Here is a 15172-nt window from a genome sequence, read left to right on the forward strand (position 1 = left end):
TGTATAATGGTGACACTTTTTTTAGGAAGATCATCCATTCACTCTCTTCACTTCACAAATGAAAGTGATAGGCATTTTTTTCAACACTGCCCGTGGTTGATATATCATTACTCTCTTTGTAAAAAGAAAACTAGCAGGTTAGCATAGAGTTCCTGGTTGCCTTTGTCAACTAGGACTAAGTTGTTCTGATTTTCTGTTTCCCAGGAAGAGTATGATCAAGCAGATCATTAAAAATGTATTTCCTTGCCCCTGCTTGTATATTTGCAGTGGTATTGTCTGTTTTATCAAGTCAACAAGTTCCCATATTATTTTCTTTCACATTCATGATCTACTGCAGAGAAAATTGTAAAAGGAGGGATGAGAGACAAAGGACTTTTACAAAAAATAAAAAAGTATAAATCTCATTGTTTGGGCACAATGCTAGACTTATTTTGCAAGATTGATACTATTTACTTTGGGAAAAGCAGATCTCAGGCGCTTTTTGTAGATTGCTTCCTGTCTTCTCAGGGTTAAATCCTTTCAAATTCAGTAAGAAATAAGACTGCTAACTAAATGTTTTGCACTCATATTTTTTTTTCTTAGAAAGCATCTTAATAGCTCCATGGAATAAGAAAAGATCTTATAAAATAACAACATATAACGGTCTGTACTATCAGACTATGGTACTAAACGAGACTAAATAAACTTTCCTCTTCTCTGATGATAAAAGTAAGTAGAATTGTGCTTCCTTTTTAGGAAACTTGGTGTATTATCGGTCTATCTGACAACTGATTGTAGCATTTTATATGCAGTAAATAAGTCAGTAGACAAACAAATAAATGCTGCTGAACCCAAATCACCAAATGCATACACTGGCATCTTGAGTGTGGGGGTATGCAATTCTTCATCTGCTAACTCCTGTCAGTTCAATCTGCTAAATATGGACAGTTAAAAATAACTTACCCTATTGTAAAATGTCCAGAATAAAATTTGAGGTCCCTTAAATACAAAGTTACACTAACTGTAATCTGAGCGTTTTACTGGAGCTGTTTGAGCAAAGATTGAAGCTGCATCAGTAATAAATTTCTACATCTGCATTCCTCGCTTACTGTTTCCTTAATGACGTTTTTCATTTCCCTTGTTGCTGAATTGCTGTTTCATTCTTTTGGCTCATTCATTCCCTCTTCACCTCAGTTCCCCCACCTTCCTGATTTCCACAAGTTTTATTCTACTGTACACGGTTGCTTAGCAACATGTTTCTCTCTTCTGTAGTTTACTTAAGAGGAATAGATCAAAGACACCCACAGTTTTTACTTATTTTATAAATGAACTTGAAGAAAGCTTCCAATTGTCTATGGGGCTTGCATGGAGAAAAGGAAAAAAATATTTCATCCCCAAGCCAAAAATTTCAGAAAAAGTAAGGTTCTTCCTTGTCCAAAATTGTTTTAGTTATTATCATTGGATTATCTTTCCAAACACTTCTTCAAAGTTTAAGAACATTAAGGTTTACTCAAGTAATAGCTGCTGTAAACTTTCAAGAACACTTTAAGAATGAATGTAATATTATTAGCATATTCACAGAAGACTCACCTTTGCTCCTGTCCAACAGAGCATTGGCTAGAAGTAATTTTAATTATTGTCTTCATTCACAAAAGGAGATACCAGAAAAGGAGACGTCAAGTTTATACTAGAGGTAGGGTACTGCATGTCTGAATATTCTCTCAATATTTCAAAAAGTAAAATGTATTGTAGAATATATTTTGAATCTTTATTTCTAATATGTATTTTTTCTATGTGTACTTATTGTTTATCTTTTTATAAGATGAGCTTTCACCATAGGATTAGGTCTCAATCTAATCTATAACCCACTAGCCCACATACAATGTTAAACCACCCAGTAGAAATTACACATGTAATGTTGTAATAGTATGTGAAAAAGACCTTGGGAGACAGGGCAAAGAGATGCTGCCTAGGGAATGGTCAGATAAGAGACAGGATAGCCCTAGGTGGGACAAGAGGCACAGAAGGAACCCTCCTTAGTTTCTCAGGGTGTAAAGGAGAAGGGAGAGAAATATAGCTTCAGACTTACAGATTCTGTTCACACAGATTATTACCTCTTATGCATATAAGGGTGGCGTGTTATTTAAAGAATGAGTTATTCCTCACTGTAGCATCCATGGTTGGAATTAAAAACTCTATTTTCATTATCCTTTCCTTTCCTTTCCTTCCTTTCCCTTTCCCTTCCTCCTGAAGGGAGATTGAAAAGTTTAAGTAGTTTGCCCCCAGTTCATCTAACCGTTTCCATGAAAACATTATCTTATTTTTGTTATATATTTTATTTTTGATACCAGCTTGAGATCAGCAGAACTTGGTTTTATTTGTTCAGTTGTGTACCAAAAGGGCACATACAGTAATTCAGACTACTCTTAATTCTTCATCTCAGCCTTTTTTCCTGGAAGTGCATAGCTAACAATTTCTCATTCTGCCCAAGAGCCAAAGTGCTTTCATTCTTCCAAAATTCAAAAGGAAATGGTTATTCATTCTACATAGATTGCTTTGGATTGGGTTGCCCCCGGGCTGCAGATGTGTGCTGAAAGCCAAATCTCTGCAATCTTGGATGCCTGCAACCCTGAGGATAGTATCGCATGATGGGTCTCAGTCACAGGAATTTCCTCTTGCAGTGGTGTCTGCCAGACATTAGTCATTTATTTGTGTGTTCTTGATATACTTCCCTTTATATGGGTGCCCTGATCCACTATCAGGGTTTTCAGTATTATTATTAAACTGATGATGTTCAAGTCCATTGAACTTCTGTGGCTCTTCATGGTCAGTTGTGTAATGGGATGCCTTCTTCTTGGACCACTGCTTCAAATTAAAAGTGGACAAAAATGAGCTTGCTCTATTCAGTCTGCTCATTTTTCCCATCCTCAGTTGAGTTTCCTCCCATTTGTTTGCAGGTCTCTCTGCCCATTTTCTGTTTATTAATTTATTTTAACTTCCTGATACAGTATTATGGGTCCCTATCATGATTCTCTTATGTCTAGATTACTGTACAAGTCTTCTAGTGGGTGTTTTCAGTTAGTTCAAAATAGTGCTGTTTGCATGTTATTCTCATGTGGCCTGGATTTTTTACTGATGTCCCCATCCAAGCCAGGGCTTTGTTCAAATCACAACTGTTTCTTTAGAGGCCTCTGATCGTAAGGTTTACAGTGCTGTAACAACTTTCCTTTATTTTCCCCTACAATCCACTTTTAACATTCCTCTGAGCAATGCCTTCCTTTTATTCCTTGGATTGTACTTTCCCTTATAATCCACTTTTAACATTTCTCTGAGCACTGCCTTCTTTTATTCCTTGCTCCAGGGTCAAAATTTCTAGAGTTTGGCCTCCAGTATTTTTCAACCCTGGCTCCTTTAAGATATATGGACTTTAACTGCCAGAATTCTCCAATCAGAGGTCCACATACCTAAGTGGCCAAATTTGAGAAACACTGCTTGAGCAGTTCTGGCAGTTGAAGTCCACACTATTCTTATATAACATACTGGTAACATTTTAAAAGAATTATTATAGATCTAGCTTTTAATATATTGTTGCATTGGTTGTTTTAATGTTCAGTGATTATTTACTGGGTCATGAGATAATTTTATTTGTATTTATTTGGAGAATGCTGTTTCATACCACATCTTAGTAAAAGTGTGTAATTGTTGCTGCCATTTCTGTTATTATTACAGGATTTTTCTGAACCATTTGAAACACTTGATCCATCTAATTCTATTGATAATTCATTATTTTAAAAAACAACTGGGTGGTTTAAACCTGCATTTAAAAATTGCTAAACTAAGATCAATGAAATCAATCAAGGAAGTGAATATGTCTGGCATTCACTATTATTAGATAGAAACAGAAAAGCATCAAGATCCTGTAAAACTAGAAAATAAAAATGTGTTCAATAAATTTGATCAAATAAATACATTTGATGACTTCATAATTAAAACATCCTTATTACAGTTTGATACTTTATTTCATTGGATATTTTTAAAGAACTGCTTGGGTTGTATTATTATTTATTATTATTATTATTATTATTATTATTATTATTATTATTATTATTATTATTATTATTATTCGCACAATCAGCCAGATGTTCAGACTGGGTTTGGCATTTTTGTCTACCTATCAGATCCTTACCAAGGACCTGGGATAGGCAAATCTGGATATTTGATGGTGTTACAGATATCGCCACAGGATGGAAGCTGTTCCAAGTAAAGCTGCCTTTTGCAATTAACTGATGGCAAATTTGTCAATGCCTATGGTGTTCAAGTGGTGCTCCAGTTGTTCTGGGACTGCACCCAAGGCGCCTATTACTATTGGTACCAGCCTTGCTTGCCTTTGCCATAGTCGTTCTATTTCTATTTGTAGGTCGTATTTTGTTATCTTCTCCAGTTCTTTCTCTTCTGTTCTGCTGTCTCCAGGCACTGCCACATCCACTATCCAGACTTTTTTGTCTTTCTTATTTTTTATTTTTTTTATTTCCTCCTCCTGCTCCTGCTCCTCCTCCTTCATAATCACTTATGATGTTTAAGCTGGATTTGTCATATTATCCACCTATCTACCTTCGCAAGGACCTGGGATAAGCATATGGTTGATGTTTGATGATGTTAAAGGTATTGTCCCAGGATGTAAGCTGTTCCAAGTAAAGCTGCCTTTTGACTGGCATGATTCAGGTGCTAATAGCCTTGGTGGTGTTTCTGTCACCAAGCTTGGATTTTAAGATCTTCCTCACTCTTCTGATGTACTCACTAATAACTTTCTTCTTGTCTTCAGAGTGCTTGAGATTGAAAGATGCACAGGTATATGTAGTGACCTTCTTCATCCTGACTTTTGATATTATTTTCATAGGCATCTTGATTCTTTCAGTTTTGACTATTTTTCCTGTTTATTGTGAGAGTGGCACACTTGTCCAGTCCAAACTCCTTTGCAATAACCTGGCTATATATATGGACAGTGCTAAGCACCAATTATACTATTATTTCATATTTCAAACCCAAAGGAGAAAAAACACCCTGGAGATGATGCCAGTTTCCAGTTTGTTTAACCTTACATTCATAGGCAGACGACAGATGAGAGCCGCATATATACTTACACAACCAAATCAGAATAATTTCCTTCAAATCCAGAAGATAAAGGAACATTTCCTATAGGGGAAAAAATAAATAACCCCTCTAATGAAACGATACAGTAAGTAATAAGTGAGCATTCAGAAAGGAAGAATGATCCTTATATGTGTGACAAAAGATACTCAGTTCTTCTGAAGTGGCAGCATGTGGATATTTACAGGCACCCGAAGCATATCAGCAAGTAAGTTTCTAAAGGCAAAAGGAGATGCTACCTCTCAGAAGACAAAGTTCACTACCATCCAGCACACTTGTGCAATAAGATCTGTGGCTGTCAGGAAACTGCTCTGCTATTTTATAGTCTTCTTTATCTTGGGACATATGGTTGATTCTTGTTACATTGGCAGGGAAATAGTTGAATCTCAGTCAAAATCTGTATATTTTTTTCTTAAGATCAAGTAGCATAGCAATAGTATTTGGACTTATATATCACTTCACAGTGCTTAATTTTCTCTAAGTAGTTTCCAGAGTCAGCATATTGCTCCCAACAATCTGGGTCCTCGTTTTACCAACTTTGAAATGGGATGGAAGGCTGAGTCAACCTTGAGTTAGTGAGATTCGAACTGCTGAACTACACTCAGCCAGCAGTCAGCAGAACTAGCCTGTAGTACTGCATTCTAACCACCATGCCACCAGGAGCTCTAGGATGCATAGATGCAAAGGAGATTTTGCCTAGTCTGGGCTAGTGCACCAGTTGCAATCTTAATGTGATGGAAGGCCATGGTGATAATGTCCAATGCTTTTACCACCACCCAGAAGAATGAGACCTGCCTGAAGACCATTCTGAAGATATACCATAGTTAGTGGCAAAAGGAAACAACCAGCATGCTGGCAGGTGAAAGCTACTATAGCTATACAAAACTGGTGTTGTGCCAATAGATTTTTGTGTGTGACTAAAGGAGCTAATTTTAACTTTTAAAACCCTACGTACTTTGGCATGTAGGAACCTTCAGGTGCTGCAGATTGAAAGCATACTTTCAATCTAGTGTACTTTCTGAGGTGGAAAAACTTAAGCTATCTCATAGTCAGAGGATGGGGGAAAGCTGAAATTAGTGCTTCTCTGTTGCACCATCATCACCCCCCGATATTTCGGTTGCATCTACTTTGGAGTTTTTCAGAAAGGCCCTGAAGACAAAGCTTTCCTCCAAGGCATCTGAAGCCTAATAGTTTATGAATGAATTGGGTAGCACTACAGATGCATAAATATACCATTTTTATTCTGATGAATTTATGTTTGTAATGTAAACTGCCATAAATTAAATAATAAATATAGTATAGTAGTACTATATTAGATTAAAATAGCACTTTATTTATTATAGTAAAATAAATATAGCAATCATTCTAGAATACAATTCTAAATTTTGCATAGGATTCAGAATTGACTTACTTTTACATAAACGTATGTGTTTACAGGAAAATGTTACTTTCCTCCTAATACTTAGACACTATTTTGGAAAATAAGGTGACTACATGATGTCTGAAAGCATGGTAACATTTTTTGGGTATCAGCTCCTATTCAACTTTATTCTGATATTATTGCACATTTCTACAGTAAGATATAGATAGAAAAAAGAAGTTACTTCAAGGACATAATAGCGGTTGGACTTTAATGGATTTAATGAAGAAACCATTTGTATCTTTTTGAAGTAGACAGCAGTTGTGTATCTAGGTATGCGGCCACTTCCCTTCACTGACAATTGGTAAATACAATTTTACTCATGCAAATGGGCAGCATCCTATCATCACAAGTTTTCCCCCTTAAAAATGTGAATTGTCAGAAGTAATGAAATAGTCAGAGAGAGCTCTCTGGTGACTTCCTATATAATATATCTGAGATCTCCTATTGTCAGAAGCCTCAAGGGATGAATGGAAAGCCTTTAAAGCAGGGGTCCCCAACCACCGGTCCGGGGACTGGTACCGGTCCGCGGAACAACTCCTACCGGGCCGTGGCTTGCTGGCGCCATCTTTTTCATGAAAAAGTGCTTCCGGTGAGCTTTTCCGGTAGAAGCTCACGAAGCTGCGTTTCATCAAAAAGATGGCGGCGCTGCTTCGGTGAGCTTTTCCGGTAGAAAGCCATTTCTACCCGAAAAGCTCACGAGCGCGCCGCCATCTTTTTGATGAAAACGTGCTTCCGGTGAGGTCACCGGAAGCACTTTTCATAAAAAAGATGGCGGCGCCCAGCTGATGCCGGTGCCGGGCGCGGCGCCCAGCTGATGCCGGTACCGGGCGCGCGTCAAAAAGGTTGGGGATCACTGCTTTAAAGAATAGATACCAATTATAGCAATGCCAAAAAAAACCTGTCTTTTTGCAAATATGCAAGGATTTGCAAAAGTTAACTAACTTCATATTAACAGTTTTATTCATTTTATTTTATTTTATTCAATTTGTATAGCCACCTAAGTCATCCAACTTTGACTTCGTAAGTGTCATAACAAAAACCCCACTGAACAGGAAATCCTTAAACAAGACATGAACATGATAGCATCCCCACTACCACTATGCTAATTCCTTTCCAAACAGAAAACAGATTTTTCTGTCTCTGATATTTGTGGTAAATTTTACTATGATGGGGAATATTGTCACATTCTTAAGGTGGTCTCTGATTTATGATCAAATGTTTAATGACAGTTTGAAGTATTTGGTTATGCATATTACTTCTAGCTGTAAAGTCAGTATGTTGTCCTTCTTGGACAGTTTCTTTATCAACAGTTAATAATTTGTATTCTTCAGATTCTGGCATGTTTAAGTGTATTAGTCTAGTAGAATGGCATATTATTTCAATATACCCATCTCCTAAATGTTTCCATTCAACACTGCTATGCATACCTCCGGTAGATAAACCAACACCTCCTCCCCACCGATGCTCCATTGTTTCCAGTATTAGTTTCATTAGTAGTTTCTGTCTGTTGTAATGTGTTAGCATTGTCCATATTTGTAAGATTGTTAGTATAATCTTGAGATGTTCCTTCTTGAGGATCTTCTTGTTGGTTAGTTTGTTTGGATTTCTTCTTTGCTTGATTGATGAAGATATGTCTTGGAGCTGGTCTTTTTCTTAGTTTGGTCACTGGAAAGTAGTCTTTTAATGCTATAAAAGAATATTGATATGTTATAGGTTTGTTTTGTTATATGCCCATAACCCCAATTGTATTTTATACTTACATTTGCTTTTACTCCGTGTTGTAACAGGCATCTATGGTGCTCTGCTTGCTTGAGTTTCCAGATTTCTCTGCAGTTTTTACAGATTTGTGTTTCAAACATCCAGAAGTCTTGTTTGCAGATGTTGCATGGGATGTTGTACTACTTTCAAGGTTTGTTAGGTTTGTGTTCCAACCTATTGGTTATGATTGTCAAACTACCCCATGATTCCATGATCGCAGCTGGGCACTTGGCAACTGGCTTGCATTTACAATGGTTGCAATGTTTTGTGGTCACATGGTCATGATTTGCAACCTTCTCTTTGTCGACTTCTGACAAGTAAAGTCAATTGGGGCAGTTAGCTTCACTTAATGATTTGCTAAAGACTGTAGTTAAAAGTATTATAAAATTGGTCTGATCATGTGATGAATTACTAAACAACCACATTGCTTAGCAACTGAAATTCTGATCCCAATTGTAGTTGTAAGTTGAAGAATACCTATGTTTTCTATTTGGAAAGGAACTGGCATAGTGGTGATGCGGATGCTAAAATCATTATAAAAATGGTAATAATGAAATGGAACCTCAAAATTAAAGCTTTTTATACTCACTGCAGGGAACTTTTAGTGAATTCAGTGAAAATTCATCAGTAATGCCAAACCATACCAAAGAAAGCACTATTTGATTCTTTCAAGGTAGACCAGATTACTGCAGAGGTGTCAAATTCGCGTCATCACGGTGTTGTTCCATGATGTATCGTGACTTTTTCCCTCTTCATTAAACTGGGCGTGGGCATTTCCAGGCCCATGGGCCACGTGTTTGACACTTTAGATTAGAACTAAAGTTTACTGTGATAGGTCATAGTAAGAAAATCTTGCGAATTTGATTGTGATTTACCTCCTCTCCCCTTTATATCCATATGAATCAGGTAGACCCTTGTATAGAATACTATCTTTGTTTCCAGGACTTAAGGAATACTTCATCCTTCTTTTCTTATTTCCAGCGAAGTTATCTCCTTAACTTGCTAGAGCCATCCAGTGCCATTAATGAGTGAGAAACTTAGAATTTTTTACCCAAAATTCTACAAGTTGATTAACAATACTGAAATGCCTCCAAAAATTGACTTGGTGTTTGTTAGTTTTATTTATTTTCCCCCCTGCAGTTTCCAACTCAATATAATTTTAAAGTAAAGTCTCATTTCAGCTATGTCGGATTCCTGGTGAGCTGGTGGACATGTTCATGTTGCTTTTGAGGCAATGATAAGAAAGATGTTTTGCATTTTTTTTAAAAAATGTTTCCTTTATTAGAGTAGTTTACGGCCCTAGGATTTTCTGGTGGTCTCCAAGTATAATCAAGTCCAACCATGCTTATCTTAATGAACCACTGGGGGAAAAAGTACACAGGGATTTTTCTATCTCATTTCAATCTTCCACCAGTCAATTTCATAACATTTAACTTCCAGGCTGATAGCCAAGTAATTACTGCAGAACAGTCAAAATAGTATTGTTGCATTTTAAGGATATGCTATGGTGGCTTCAAGTTATTGAAATAGACCACCTTTCAGTGAATAATGAAAAAGTTTGCCACAAACACAATGTTAGTCTTTTGTGTACCACAAAGCGTTTTTTCCGTAACAGTTGTTTTAATTGGTTCCTAAGCCATTGTAATAAGATGCAAATCTGCCTAGAGTTAAAAAAAAGTTCCCAGTACAAACAACAGACTCTAACCTTGATAAAAGTTAATATTTCTTTGAACCGTTCTATTTTGAACAGTTCTGTTCTTTGCCTAATTCTAGTTTGCTGACATGAAATGGGAGAATAAACATACAAACTCCACATTTTAATATAGCAAATCGGATCAGTTTTTAGTATAAAAGGGGAAGGCAGACAGATGTTCTTTTCTTAAAAGCTGACATAAAATGGTCTTTCAGCCCCTAGGTACCTTGCTTTAGAAAACCAGAAATAATCTGAGTTGAAACCTGAAGTTATAAATGATTATGGTTTTATATTTATAGAATTTATAGGACAAGCCCCAATCAGAGTACATCAATGAAAATATAAAACAATCAAAATTTGAAAAAAGATACAATATCAAACTAAGACAACAAAACAAGATCAATGCGAACAAAGCTGAGGGTGATTATAGCAAATACTATCATAACAGAACTGATTTGTTAACCATTCTGGCTCAAGAACTGGAAAAAAAAACAGGTTCCTGTTATCTAGGTAACTTCTGTTCCAACTCTTGTTAGACGCAAGAGTTGAAATAATATCTACAATAAGAGTAGTGAAAAATGAAAGCTAGAAGTGTTAAACAATATTCCCATGCTGAATTCATCTCAGCAGGGGGTTTATTTTAGGTATCTAATGTTTGTGACATCTAATCCAATCTATAACGACTATAATATATAATTCTCATGGTTTCTTGATTTGTTAGCATAAAAGTCCTATTTTAGAAAATTAGAATATAACAGTCTTTGAAATACTTTGGAATGCAACTTATATTAAGGTTTGTGCAATGTAATTTTGAAAGGGTTTATTCTGTATTCTAGTTTCACCTTGATATAAAAGTCTTACTAATTATCTTACTAAGAAGTAATTGCGGGCCTCCATTACAAAATGACTAATCTTCTAAGCAATATTTCTTAAAATCTGTGAACCTTAATTTAAAGTGTATAGGGGAGTAAAAATGAAGACATTTTCAATTTTTATATGAAAATTATCAAGGTGATTATTTCTTTAGAATAAAATATTAGTATGGGATATCAGGAGACAGCATTTGGGAGTAGTAAGATATTAGACTACACTGATAACAGTGATAAATGGTGTGGAACCACAATGCCAGATGCCATCTGAAGCTTTATCTAGGCCATGTGGTTGAAAGTTATCAGCCATGATATTGGAAACAGTTACAGGAAAAGCTGATAGCTCTGATTGTTAACATCCATCACTGACTATGCTAAAGAACCATTATGCCAGAAGGAAATGAGCCTGTTGTGAGTTTGGGTTTCTTTTTTTAGGCCTAAAGGAGTTTTTCATCTGGGAACTTCACAGGTGTCATTTTTATTATTTATAAAATGTCTACTGTAGAAATTGATTGAATAGACATCCATTTGAGCCATAGCCCTATTCAGAATTTAAAATATGAAATTAGATAAGGATGGGACAGAAGAAGAACAAAATAAAAGAGAGAGCCATACATTCATGGTATTTTATGGCTATTTTAGGATTATCAAGCCAGGAGAAAACATTTTAGTGGAAATAGGGAATTTTGAATCATGAAAACTGACAAAACATACCCAGGCAGAAAGCATCAGCACAGATGGTGCATTAAGAGACTTTTAAAATGTACATTTTTAAAAATGAAGTTCATGAGAAGTTTTAATAAGAAACAAAAAAGCAGAAATTACAGTAAACTGTAAAATATAATTAAATTGTGTTGGACATCAATGGACAGGAACATTTTACAAGCTAATTAAAGGATAGTCTTGGTTTAATTAGCAAGAAGTATAATGTTAATTGCTGCGTTTTAACATGAACTGAAAGTTCAGCAAGAGAAAGATGGATGGTTGCACTAGTTTATGCATTATGTAGTTTATGTAATTGATTTCACAGGTGCCCCCAAACCAAGTGTTCCTACAATGAATTTCAATATTTATTTTAATGTAAAGAAAAAATAGCAAATCATATTTACACTTCACTCAATTGAAACACGTAGAATAAAATGTGTTTTTGCTGATTTCATACGTTTATGAAAAAAATACTCTAAAATCATGATCCACAACCTAAGGCCCCCAAGGTTCTATATAATCCCAATGCCTACAAAACCTTTCTCTAAATTGCCATCCCATAGTTAAAAATAATTACTGTTAAAACAGATGTCTAGAATAGCAATAAATTATTAAATATATACTTCTATTTCTTTATCCTGACCCTATCTGGTTTTTGCAGTATGGCCCTGGCATGTGGCTTTAAAGTCCAATGTAATATTACCTCCAAAATACAAGTTAAGAAAAGTATGAATTTGTTTAAAAACACGAACATCAATGATTCTGATGAAAGGAAACTTAAAGTAGGAACTAGAATTTCTTTTCTTACGCCATCTTGTTCCTTCTTGTTATTTCATAAATCGATAGCTTAAGTGCAAGACCGAAATATTTCGTATTATTTTGCCTATCAATGGATGTATGCAGTTCAATTATTTAAATCAGGGATCACTAACCTTTCAGACCGTAGGGACCACTACATTCATAATTTTAAATCTCGCAGACCACTAATACGATCTGTCTAATGACCGGCTGCGTGGGCGTGATAGGTGGTCATGTGACTGGTGGGCATGGCCAACGATGTCACTCATGTTATGTTGAGGAGTGCCTCGCTGGCCTCTACCGCCTTTCTCTCCCAGCCACTCTGCACCTGCCCACCCAGGCTCCTTAGGGCCACAACAGGAAGCAGTTGTTTAAGCTAAGCAGCCACCATGAGAAAGAGTTGGCAAAACACTGAGGACCTCACTGAGGACTATGAGCATAGGCTTTCCAAGCAGAGAGAAGACCTGTGGGAGTGCAAGGCCAGGTATCAGTGCCTGAGTCTCAGTAGGCTGAGATGGTCAGCCAGCTCCAGGCCATGATGCAGTACCACTGGAACGAGGTCCTCCAGCTCTTCGCCACTAGCGGTGCTTTCTCCAACCTTCACCCAAAGCCCCACACTAGGAGGCTGAAGCAGACCCCAAGTTGGAATTTCTGTCCCCCTCCAACCAGCACAAAAGACCCCAAAGTGGGAGACACTCTGCAGCAACACAAACGTTCATTGCACATATCCGCCCAGGGCCTGTAGTTTGAGGACCTCTGATTTAGTGCAAAATAAAAATGCAAATAATTTTTCTGTGGACCACCAAAATGTTCTCGTGGACCACCAGTGGTCCACAGACTACCAGTTAGTGACCGCTGATTTAAATAACTAAATGCTAATATTCTTTATAATGCAGATAATATATACAGTAAATAACTGGCAGTGCCATCAAATAAATTGTTTTAATCGAATAATTAAATTACTGTATTTAAAAGAAATCTCTTCAAATCCTAACAGATAATCAGAGTTGGAAGGGACCTTGTAGGTCATCTAGTCCAAACCCCGCCCAAGCGGAGACCCTACACCATTTCTGACAAATGGCAATCCAATCTTCTTGAAAGTCTCAAGTGATGGCGCTCCCACAACTTCCGAGGACAAGCTGTTCCATTGGATTTTGTTCTCACTGTCAGACACCAGGTTAAATCTCTCGTTCAGTTTCCATCCATTATTCCTTATCTGACAGGTACTGGATTTGATAGAACGCTCCCGATTTTGACCATTTGTTGTCTGTTTGACAGGAATGCTTCTATCCAGTTATTCAGTTGTCCAGAGATACCATAGGATTTTATTTTTAGGAGTAGTTTGTCGTGTACCACTGAATCAAAGGCTTTACAGAAGTCTATGTAGATTGCGTCAATTGCTTTGCCCTGGTCGAGTTGTGTCGTCCATATGTTTTTGCAGTGTAAGAGTTGCAGATTACAGGATAGTTTTTTCTGAAACCAAATTGTTTATTGGAGAGTAGGTTGTTTGACTCTAAGTGGAGGATGATGGATTGGTTAATAATTGATTCCATGACTTTACAGGTGACGCAGCATAAGGAGATTGGCCTGTAATTTTCAACTAGGCTTGGGTCTCCCTTTTTGAAGATGGGGATGACTGTGGCTTGTGACCATAGGTTAGGCAAGGAGCTGGTCCTTTTATGGCTATATATTTTATGGCTATTTTAGGATTATCAAGCCAGGAGAAAACATCTTAGTGGAAATAGGGAATTTTGAATCATGAAAACTGACAAAACATACCCAGGCAGAAAGCATCAGCACAGATGGTGCATTAAGAGACTTTTAAAATGTACATTTTTAAAAATGAAGTTCATGAGAAGTTTTAATAAGAAACAAAAAAGCAGAAATTACAGTAAACTGTAAAATATAATTAAATTGTGTTGGACATCAATGGACAGGAACATTTTACAAGCTAATTAAAGGATAGTCTTGGTTTAATTAGCAAGAAGTATAATGTTAATTGCTGCGTTTTAACATGAACTGAAAGTTCAGAAAGAGAAAGATGGATGGTTGCACTAGTTTATGCATGAGAATGACTGTACTACAGGGCTGTGAAAGCCAAATTATGGAAGATGTAATTGATTTCACAGGTGCCCCCAAACCAAGTGTTCCTACAATGAATTTCAATATTTATTTTAATGTAAAGAAAAAAATAGCAAATCATATTTACACTTCACTCAATTGAAACACATAGAATAAAATGTGTTTTTGCTGATTTCATACGTTTATGAAAAAAATACTCTAAAATCATGATCCACAACCTAAGGCCCCCAAGGTTCTATATAATCCCAATGCCTACAAAACCTTTCTCTAAATTGCCATCCCATAGTTAAAAATAATTACTGTTAAAAACAGATGTCTAGAATAGCAATAAATTATTAAATATATACTTCTATTTCTTTATCCTGACCCTATCTGGTTTTTGCAGTATGGCCCCTGGCATGTGGCTTTAAAGTCCAATGTAATATTACCTCCAAAATACAAGTTAAGAAAAGTATGAATTTGTTTAAAAACATGAACATCAATGATTCTGATGAAAGGAAACTTAAAGTAGGAACTAGAATTTCTTTTTCTTACGCCATCTTGTTCCTTCTTGTTATTTCATAAATTGATAGCTTAAGTGCAAGACCGAAATATTTCGTATTATTTTGCCTATCAATGGATGTATGCAGTTCAATTATTTAAATCAGGGATCACTAACCTTTCAGACCGTAGGGACCACTACATTCATAATTTTAAATCTCGCAGACCACTAATATG

General features: G+C 36.3%; 2 long non-coding RNA genes across 2 annotated transcripts; one reads left to right on the forward strand and one right to left on the reverse strand.

Annotated features, from left to right (window-relative positions):
* The first annotated feature begins 6955 nt into the window (after positions 1-6955).
* Positions 6956-7556, forward strand: LOC148132025 (uncharacterized). Its single transcript, XR_015747517.1, has 2 exons — positions 6956-7039; positions 7420-7556. It is a non-coding gene; the product is annotated as an uncharacterized LOC148132025 (long non-coding RNA).
* Positions 7499-8567, reverse strand: LOC148132026 (uncharacterized). Its single transcript, XR_015747516.1, has 2 exons — positions 8311-8567; positions 7499-8236 (listed from the first exon to the last, which is right to left on the reverse strand). It is a non-coding gene; the product is annotated as an uncharacterized LOC148132026 (long non-coding RNA).
* Positions 8568-15172: the final 6605 nt, after the last annotated feature.

Source organism: Notechis scutatus, chromosome 2, assembly GCF_049901735.1.
Source record: "Notechis scutatus isolate UNSWTSFEM ecotype Mainland chromosome 2, rNotScu1.2, whole genome shotgun sequence".
Lineage (NCBI taxonomy): Eukaryota > Metazoa > Chordata > Lepidosauria > Squamata > Elapidae > Notechis > Notechis scutatus.